Source organism: Colossoma macropomum, unplaced genomic scaffold (genome assembly GCF_904425465.1).
Source record: "Colossoma macropomum unplaced genomic scaffold, Colossoma_macropomum, whole genome shotgun sequence".
NCBI lineage: Eukaryota > Metazoa > Chordata > Actinopteri > Characiformes > Serrasalmidae > Colossoma > Colossoma macropomum.
Window position 1 is genome coordinate 1743687 of NW_023496050.1, and position 10210 is coordinate 1753896.

The following is a 10210-nucleotide window of genomic DNA, read 5'->3' on the forward strand; positions in this document are numbered from 1 at the left end:
GGTTTACAACTATACAACCATAAACCCTGCCTCCAGCATCCTTCCTGAGTCCAGGATAGCACAGGCTGTGCTACAGCTATTTTAGCAATGAAGAAAAGTCTGGCCAGGAAGATCCATGGGAATACTCATGTCAGGAAAACAAATATTCTCCATCTAAAGAAAAGTGCAGAACCAATACTTCAATAGTAAAGGATAATTATTCTCTATGTGCCTTCATTAGAAACACTGCCAAGGACATTGAGGCTGGAATTCAGAGGATGCCCATTGCAGAACATGGATATAATCTTATCTACATTTCAGAAATAATTGCCTGTAGCAAAAATCAAATGAGTGCATATGAATCCAAAGCTTCTACCTATATACTCTTAAAGGAATTCACTGTGAATATATGTCTTTATGTGTGTAACTTTGCTGAGGAAAAAATTGTTGAGCTGTACAAGAAATTCAATGAAGTTTATAATGTAAGAATGTACCTAGAAGTCAGAGGCCGCAGTACTTCAACATTTTCAAGAACTACTGAAATCGTGCAATCTCTACAGCTGTGTATGGCGAGTTCATTGTGGATGAACTTCAACCATCAATACTGCCAGCATAATATGACCAATCTTTCATTGAGAAAATGAAATGTGATGTTCCTGCATTTGATGGAAACAGGTCAAATCTGGAATTCATTAGCAGAGGAGAAAATCTTTGAAAATTACATTGAATACATTCAGAAATTTAGAGAAAACACACATACACGTACATTATCTAAGCTGCTTATCCTTCTGGGTTGCAGAGGGTGCTGGAGCCTATCCCAGCGGTTACCTAGAGAACATATGAATAATTTATTAAGAAGACAGTTAATGACTTCATTAACATTGACCACTGTCCAGTGGTTCTAGAAACCATAAAAGCAGCTTAAACTGAGGGGTTGTGAGTACAACAACAAAACAGAGCAACAACAACAGGAGATGTCAACATGTGGCTGCAGTATTTATCCAGAGAGCTAAAATATGAGCTTCAGTTTAAAGAAAGGTCATGTCTTAAGCAGAAAGAAATTAAAGCCCTTGACTGAGGTTGTGATTAAACGTCTAAACATCATTACAAAGTTGAGCAAAAGCTTTCACAGCATTTCTAACTTCAAAGAGAAAATGTTCAGAAAGGAATCAGATGAGATTCTGATTGAGCACCTCTGCCGATGCTGCTGCGCAGTGTCCTTTCTGTAATGCCATCTGCACCAACACAATGGAAGATCATACTGGAGATCACAGTATCTGTTTCCACAACAACCAAGGAACAAATGGTTGGTCTTTCATGTTTACAAATGAGCTTGGAATCGATTTCTGCACAATACTTGTTTCAAGGTAGCTGCTTTGTTGTGCAAATGCTAAAGTTTTATTCTAAAAAACTACAAAAATGCAGGTGGAGAAAATGGCAGATGGAACATCAGCCCTGATAATTCTGAGATGCTGTACTATAAAAGGTTTGTGTGCAGATTCCAGGAGGAACTGGAAAAACATTTCAAGAAAAATTCATAAGGCCTGAGGAGATTTCCAAGCAATGGAGTTAATACACTAAGCTTAATTCCATTCCATTCCCATGAATTGTAGTGTAACTCTGAAACACTGAAAACACTTGAGATGACCTGAGTTGAATATCAAGTCTTTCCATAAAGCTCATTTATCACTGGGCTGAATCAGTAGTACTACAAGTTAGCTGTTAACATCAACAAATGACATTTTCAACCCACAGAAATACTACCATAAAGTTTACAGATGCACCAATACATATACAATACACTTATCTGGTAAAATCAAAATAACAAAACAGGCTGAATGAACTCTTCTGCAACCAATGAGTTTATGATTCTGAATTTTTCTGATTGTATGTTTATCTTATCTGGCCCTTGGCTGCCATTACTCTACTACAGTCCCATTTTAATATACACTTTATTATTCACACTTTTTATTTTTTTTCCTTCTCTCATATTTTGAGAGAATTATTTGATTTAGGCATCCCACATAGTCTTAGTACAAACACTGAATTATTGATTATATGATTTTCTGTGGAAACAATGAATTGTTATTCATTTTCTTTTGATAGTTGTTTTGTAATTGACTTTTACTTTGTAAAGTAACTTGCCTGTAAAAAATTATCATCTTTTGGTGATGGCAACACTAGCCCTTTGGTATTAAATCTTTTATTGTTATTAATATCAACATTTCAGAGGACTGTTTGATTTTCTTTTTCTCCATACCGTACCATTTTTTATAATTTATGTGAGTATAGATTGTAACACAGGATTATAAATTCAGGATAAAGTTCTGGATCCATGAAACAAGCTGCAATGCAAAAGTGTGAGATGAAATTTACAGAAAAAAATTGTATTGTTTAAATTAAAACCACATTTTAAATAAATACAAGTTTGACTTTTGAAGTTTGAGTTCATATTCAGCCAGCCAAAAATGAAAACATTCTGGTCATCATTTCATGAACTCTAAGTCTGCCACAATTTTGACAAAATAACTTTATCGCAATTATTTGAGATGAACACAATTTCTAGAGCTGAACACAATTATACAATCAGACCACAGTCATTTTCCACAGTTGTTAGATTTCCACATCATAATGTGAATTGAGTGCACTGGGTTGAGGCCAATAAATGTAAATAAAAGAAAGCATTAAATGCATTCATTAAGACATCATGGGCTTATGAAAATATGATGCTCTAACAAGTTTAGAGGACAGCGAAAGGAACGTTGATTTATTTGTTAGCTGTGTAGCTAATTGTTACATGTTTAGCATGTATATTAGCAGGTTTTTTTTTTTTTTGCTTAAACCTTCACTCTAATAGAAAGATGTAGATTTGCTTGACTCTACATATAATTCTGTGTAACTGTAGATATTTGTGTGTGTGTGTGTAGAGTGTAGTTTATCATTTGACAGTATTCCAATATGAGCTACTAAGTAAACATAGTATAGGAAGCAATATAGCTAATCAGCCAATTTGGCTGCTTAGAGCTTGTAAATTGTTAATCATAATTATTAATATTTCAATTAATTGCCAGTTAAAATTCCATGATTCATGATGACACAAGCAGACTTTTCTGGGTTTTGATTGTGGAAATCCATGATCAAGCCTGGGTCCAGGACATCGCGAGTCGGCACCCAGCACTGTTCCTCTGGGCCGTATCCCTCCCAGTCGACCAGATATTGGAGGTGTCTTCCTCGTCTCCTGAAGTCCAGCAACCTTCAGACAACATAGACTGGGGCTCCGTCAACCTCCTCTGGAGGGGGTTTTGTGGCATCAGGTGAAGCCTCATCCAACGTACCTGGAACCACAGGTTTGAGAAGAGAAAAACATGAAAGGAACGGGAAACTCAATAACAAGAAGGCAAGTCAAGTTTATAAGTAAATTCAATAATTCTTTCAGGAATCGTAAATGGGCCAATATATTTTGGGTTCTATTTCCTATTTCTCTCTGCAAACCTGAAGTCCCTAGGCGACAGCCAAACCTGGTCTCCAGGCTGATATGTAGGGGTCTCTCCCTGATGCTGATCTGCCTGTATCTTGTTTCGTTAGAGAACAGTCCCAATTCTCTGGTGTGTTTCCTCGCAAACTCCCTCAGTACATTGCATTCACTCGTCCACAGCAGGAACATCTGATGATGTTCAATGGGGCAACTAGAGGTTAAAATCCTAAACACGGTGATACAGGGTAATGCCAGTTGCTGAGCTTATTAGAGAGTTGTGAGCCATCTCCTTAACACACAAGAAATCAAGACCCATCATTAATATTGTTGAGACAAAAAAATCCTCAGAAATTTCCTCAATACTTGATTCATATGTTCACACTGTTCAAAAACCTGAAGTAAGACTAACTGAAAATGCTGTGTTCAAAAAGAGCAGACCAAACCTGTGATGTGAACTGGGGACCCCTGTCAGACCGGATGTCCTCTGGTATTCCAAAGTACCAGAAGACTTAGTTAACTAATGTTTCAGCCGTTTGAAATGCAGTAGATATAGAAGCGAATAGATAATATTATAATAGTAAGAATGGTAGTAAATCCTTGTGATTCTGGCAGGTCAATAGCAATGTGTGACCAGGGTCTAGCAGACATGGGCAAAGGTATAAGTTTACCAGCTGACAATGTCTTTGGTGTTTTACACTGTGAGCAAGTAGAACAGGAAGCTATGAATTTATAAATGTCCATATTCATGGATTCCCACCAGTACCGATTTGCAATAAGTTGTTGTGTTCTCGTCTCACTTGGATGTCCAAAGGTGAGGTACGAATGAGCCCAAGTGATACGGGACGTAAGTTTTACTGGAAGGATACTGATCTGGTATAGAGAGGTTCTCAAAAGCCCTTTCTATTTCTTCATCTCTATCTATTTCTCTACTACTACATCTTAACCTACAAAAGAACAAGGGCCAGCATGCTTGTCGGTGATTAAGATGTTTAGCTGTGTGCAGGTATTCAAGATTCCTGTGATCAGTAAGGATGACAGAACGGTGATTAGCACCTTTGAACCAATGTCACCATTCCTTGAGAGCTAATTTAATGGCTAAGGTTCTCAATCTCCTATGCCATAATTTCATTTAGGGTTGTGAGTATGTGAGAGTAAAAAGCTATGGGATGTAACTTAGGAGGATTTCCAGAATGATGAGACAAAACTGCTCCAACACCTGTTTCTGAAGCATCTACCTCTACCACGAAAGGCTCAGATGGATAGGGGCGTTTTAATACTGGTGCTGAAGGGAACGCCTCTTGAGTGTGTGAAAAGTGCTCGTGTAGACCAAGCCAGTTTTCTGGGGTAACCTTTCAGGAGGGCCAGATCAAGAAACAAAACAAAACAAGAAAATCACAGTAGATGAGAATTCTGTGGAATGTCAGAAAGGAAAAGAAGCTGCTATGCAGATAATGACACTAATGGAAGGAATGAAATTGTGCAACATTAAAGAGAAATATCTTCCATGTCAGGGGAAACTGTGGCATGAATGGTGCCAGAAAAAGAAAGAACTACACCAACGGTCCAACATGGAGATGCAAAAGTGTGAAAAAATAGACAAAATGATGGAAATTCGCAAGCAGCAGCATAAACATGGGCCCTCAAAACTTATGGAAATGTTCATCTGTACACTGAAGTCACTGAAAGAAAATGAGAAATGCTATTTCCTCAAATGGCTTACAATCCTGTTGGATAACAGTACCACAGATGAGCTCTCTGGCCTTCGTCATGCATATCATGAAACATGGACAGAGATTTTGAACCTAAAGGAACAGGGTGAACCAGAACAAACAAAAGATACACAAAAACTTGAAGAAATATCAGAAAGACTTTCTGCTGCATCCTTCGGTGTGGAACACATTCTCAGAGAGATGGGTCAGATATACGAATCATTCATGTCTGTACAAGCAGACAAAAATGACTTCACTCTCCCCAAACTTGCAGCAGATGTTATGCTGTCTGGGCATCCACTGGAGCTGATGGATGGTGACACAGGTCATGTTCCCCTGTGGACTGGGTTTCTGCGGTTCTAGATGAACTCATCAATAAACTGGGAGATCTGAGAGTTTTTGTCTTGTCAGTTTTAGGAATTCAGAGCTCTGGGAAATCCACTATGCTCAATGCCATGTTTGGACTCCAGTTTGCAGTCAGTGCTGGAAGGTGCACCAGAGGAGCCTTCATGCAGCTGGTTAAAGTGTCTGAGCAGATGAAAGAAGAACTGAAATTTGATTACATTTTTGTTGTTGATACAGAAGGTCTCCGAGCTCTGGAGTCATCTGCAATGTCAACAAGACAACAGGACAATGGACTTGCAACATTTGTAGTAGGTCTTGGAAACATGACTTTGATCAATATTTTTGGAGAGAACCCAGCAGAGATGCAGGACATCCTTCAGATTGTTGTTCAGGCCTTCATGAGGATGAAGAAGGTCAGACTGAATCCCAGCTGCATGTTTGTGCATCAGAATGTTTGAGAAATCACAGCTGGAGAGAAAAACATGGAAGGACGGAAACGCTTGCTGGACAAACTTGACAAAATGACAAAATTAGCTGCTAAAGAGGAAGACTGCAACGCAAAATGTTTCAGTGATGTCATTGAATTTCATGTGCTGAAAGATGTACTTTGCACAGCTCTGGGAGGGCAGTCAACCCATGGCACAACCAAGTCCTTCATACTGTGAAAACATTCAAGAATTAAAGAGAAGTATCATCTCAAAAATCTCCACAAACCGTGGTGTGACACTCTCTGAATTCAAAGAAAATTTCAGCAGTTTGTGGAATGCACTGTTAGATGAAAATTTTGTGTTTAGCTTCAGAAACACTTTGGAGATTGCAGTGTACAGGAAACTGGAGCATGAGTACAGTAAATGGACCTGGAGTCTGAGGAGCGCCATGCTGGCGATTGAGAACAGACTCCACAACAGAGTCATTAATGAAAGTTTCTTGGAAATTGATAAAAAAGACATCATAGAATGCATGAAAAAGACAAAAACAGATGTAGAAACATCAATTAAAAAGTTTTTTGACGAAGACTGGGATAAAGAAATTTTGATTCAATGGCAAGAAAGATTTCAGAGGAAGATTTCAGAACTTTGCAATGAGCTTGTAGAAGGAACAAAGAGAAAGTTGGATGAAGTTATTCGACTGAAAATAGCGAGGGAGAAGGTCGACTGTGAAAAGAAAGCATATGAAAATAAACTTTTTAAACTGAGTAAAGACCTTGCCAAAGAAAAAACAAAGAAACCAAAGAAGAAGTACTCAAAAAAGAATTTGAAGATGTCTGGTCCAAGTGGGTCACCGAGCTGACACCAGACACACCCTCATCTGGCGAAATTAATATATGGGTTAATATACAAGAGGTCTTGTCAGAAAACTACAATCTAACCCTTGTTTGTGAACGACAGACTCAGGGTACTTACAAAAGAATAAACGTTTTAGGGGATTATTCAGACTATGTCATTCTTAAAAACCAAGAGTCTGACCAGGAAGATCTGCCATCAACAAATAAACAGGGAAAGGAAGATGACAATACGAATGCTTGTGCATTTGAACAAGTAGACAAAGATGAGAAACAAGGCCTGTGTGAAGAGAGTTGCAGAACCAATACTTCATTCAGAAGGTACCCATTGCAGAACGTGGATACAGTCACATCTACATTGCAGAAATAATTGCCTCCGTCAAACATAAAGTAGAAGCATATGAATGCAGAACCTCTGGGTTTACCCTAAAAAAAGAATTCACAGTGGATTTGTGTCTCTATGTCTGTAGCTTTGCAGCAAAACAATTTGCAGAGCTACACAATGAATTCAAGGAAGCCTATGATGTAAGACTGTACCTGGAGAAACAGAGGCCACAGTACTTTAACATCTTCAAGAACTACTGTAATGGTGCAACCTCCACAGCTGTGTTTGGTCAGCTAATTGTGGATACACTTGAGCCATCAATACTGCAGGCAGCATATGACCAAACTGCCATTGATCTGAGTGAGAAAATGAAACGTGATGTTCCTGCATTTAATGGAAACAGGTCAAATCTGGAAAAACACATTCTGATGTCATTGGCAGAAGAAGAAATATTTGATAATTATACTGAGTACATTCAAAAACCTAGAGAATATTTTAAATGTTTTATTAAGGAGAAAGTTTATGCATTCATGTTGAATGAAAACTGTTCAGTGGTTCTAGAAACCATTAAAAGCAATATCATCTCCAAAGGAAAGTGTGTGATGGATGCTGTGAATGAAGTAACAGAGAAGATAAATAGTAGTAATGGAGACGTCAGCATGTGGCTTCAGCATTTATCCAGAAAACTACAAGATGAGCTTCAGTTTAAAGAAAAGTCATGTAGTGAGCAGAAAGAAATTACAGACCTTGACTTTCTTCGAGAGGTTGTGATTAAAGGTCTAACTAGCATCATGCCAAAATTAAGAACCAGCTTTCAAAGCACTTCTGACCTCAAACTGGAAATGTTCAGGAAGAAACCAGAGGAGATTCTGATTGAGCACCTCTGCCGATGCTGCTGGGCACAGTGTCCGTTCTGTAATGCCGTCTGTACCAACACAATGGAAGATCACACTGGAAATCACAGTGTCCGTTTCCACCGCAACCCCGGTACAAATGGATGGTCTTTCAAGTTTACAAAAGAGCTTGGAATCGATTTCTGCACAACTCTTGTTTCAAGTAATCTACATTTAATGTACCTGGTAGAATAATTTCCTTTAAAGAATACAGAACTGCAGGTGGAGAATATGCCAGATGGAACATCAGCCCTGATAATTCTCAGATGCCGTACTGGAAATGGTTTGTGTGTAGATTTCAGGTGGACCTGGAAAAACATTACAAGAAAAAATTCATAAACAACGGAGAGATTCCCAAGCAATGGAGGGATTACACTAAAGAGAAAGCTATTGAAAGCTTAAGTGAATTGTAATATTACTCTGAAAGGTTGAGAATTCTTGAAATGAGGCCATCTACTCATTTGACTACAGAGCTGAATCACAAGTAACAGGTAATACTTTCAAAGCCATTGATATACTGCCAAGAAGTTTATGGATGTGTCAGTATAACTACAGCAGACTGATATGATGTGGTCAAAATAATAAAACATTCTAAATGGACTCTATAGTTCTGCTACAGTTGTTGCTTATGTGTCAGAATTTTACCTGAGCCAGATAATTAAACTGCATGTGTTCATCTCATCTGGACTTTAGCTGGCACAACTCTACCACAGTTATTACCAAAAAACAGATTGTTGTATGAATTCTTGTGGAAATAATTACTATTTTTTCTTTTAATCGTTGTTTTGTAAAGGTATCTGACATTGCGTGAACGCAATGAATTAATATCTTTTTTTTGTGATGACAGCCGTAGCCTAGAGATGTTGTTGTAATAATATATTATACAATTATAATAAAATCTGTGTAATCAATTGTGTGTATTCTATAATTGTTATTAATGTACAAATTTCATAAGATTTGGTTATCGTTTAGTATCGTTTTGATTGGTTTGGTTATAAATCAGTACACTTTCCTGCCAGAAATTCAGGCAGGTTATAAATGTTGGAAAAACATCTGGTAACGCTGATCTATAAAAGAAGCCACACTGCAAAAGTATGAGACTAGATTTACAGAGGAAACATTACTTTTATATTAAAAACACACTGTTAAATTAATACAGTGAAATGTTTGACTTTTTAAGTTTAAACTGTGTTCAAAATAAAACATTATCATTATCATGTAAACATCATTTCACATGGTCTTTTTCTATAAATTGTTTGTCTATGCTATGTGGCTTTATGTTGTCAATGTCAATGCTACAAACTCATATGGCGTCTGTTTTTTGCTTGTTTTCTAAAAAGAATAAAATGGTTTTGTAAAATTTGGAAATTTATAAAATTTGCTTTATTTAAGTTTTACAGAAAGAACATAAAACACAGAATATTCACAGAAAACACAAAAAGAAACTAAGTTTTATACTTGCAGATTGTAGTGTCTGAAATCCTACACAGTGATATGAAACTGTCATAACACTCATAATGTCTTCCCTGTCAGAACACTTATAATGTCTTCTCTTTCATTTTCATATGAGAGCAAAAGGCACAAGGATCGGTCCTCTGATCAAGTCATTGTATCCCAAAAACAGTGTCAGAAAAGGTAACTGAAAAGAATTTGACAAAATCAAAAGGGATTTAATTGGAGCCATGTTGCCAGTGAAATAGTTACTGAGATCATATTGAATCTGCAAACAGGATTACAATCATGTGACAGAACAACATTTCAAACAACATAGCAACCACTGAATAAGGACAAATGGTCCAACTTTCAGCCATAGTAATTAGAATAAAATGAACTGTCATCCATCAACTACTACATCAAACTAACAATGATCAACACAAATCATGCTCTTAAAAAAACAGCCTTTGCAGTGGAGATTTGGACATTACTTCAGTTAAACCACAAGATAGTTTTTTCGGGCTGAATCTTCAAAAGTAGTTTTCTTGAGGTTTCGTTTGATTTCTTCATTCAAGTTTTAGATGATGAACAACTTGATCAGTGAGAAGCACAACATTCCACAAGGCCTGTCCAGGCAGCAGAGATCATCTACTGCTACATCTACTGATGGATGATGTGGTGGAGATTTCCTACTATGTCCTATCAGGGAAAAACACTGATCATTTCACTGATTACGTAGCATTCAGTAATCCACATGGTGATGCAAAA

The 10210-nt window shown here is 37.4% G+C and overlaps 1 pseudogene; it reads left to right on the forward strand.

Moving 5' to 3' along the window:
- The first annotated feature begins 4076 nt into the window (after positions 1 to 4076).
- On the forward strand, positions 4077 to 8421 carry LOC118804502 (annotated as a pseudogene).
- The last annotated feature ends 1789 nt before the right edge of the window (positions 8422 to 10210 follow it).